Below are 613 nucleotides of genomic sequence, written 5' to 3'. Positions count from 1 at the left end.
CGCGCGGGCCGGCCCCCAGAACCCACCGGCAGCCACAGGGAGCGGGGAGGGAAAAGGAATAGCCATGAGGGTGCCCGGGTGCTCCCCGGGAGAGGGGCTGGGACTGGGGCAGCCCTGCCATGACCCTGCGGCTGCCGGGGGCTTGCTGCTCTGTCCCGGTGGCCTGAAATATGTGTGTGTCCTTGAGGAGCTGGTGCCTCCCTGGGTTACCTTAGGGCCATCCAGCCTCTGCCCAGTGCTCAAAATCCCCCCCCGGGGGGAGCTGCTGGGGCGGCTCCAGCTGCCCCGCCGGCCTCCATGAACTCCTGGAGCCTTCCCTCCTGCCCGCCTGGGACAGGGGAGTGGTGGCTGGTGCTGAGGGATGTGCGTGTGGAGGGAAGTACCTGGGTTGTGTATGTGCAAGGGGAAGTGGGATCCTTCTGGGATCCCCTGGGATCCCAGAGATCACAGGGGCCCCCCTGTGCTGGGATCCACTGGGAAGTGTCAGGGGTTGTGTATGTGCAAGGGGAGGCACGCGTCGCGTCACGTTGTGCTCAGTGTCGGTGTTCAAGAGGCTTGTGCTTGCTGGTGGATTTTACAAGCGTGTGCTTTGGGGGGGGGGGGGGGGGGGGGG

Source organism: Pygoscelis adeliae, unplaced genomic scaffold (assembly GCF_000699105.1).
Source record: "Pygoscelis adeliae isolate BGI_AS28 unplaced genomic scaffold, ASM69910v1 Scaffold505, whole genome shotgun sequence".
Classification (NCBI taxonomy): Eukaryota; Metazoa; Chordata; class Aves; order Sphenisciformes; family Spheniscidae; genus Pygoscelis; species Pygoscelis adeliae.
This window is presented reverse-complemented; position numbering follows the sequence as displayed.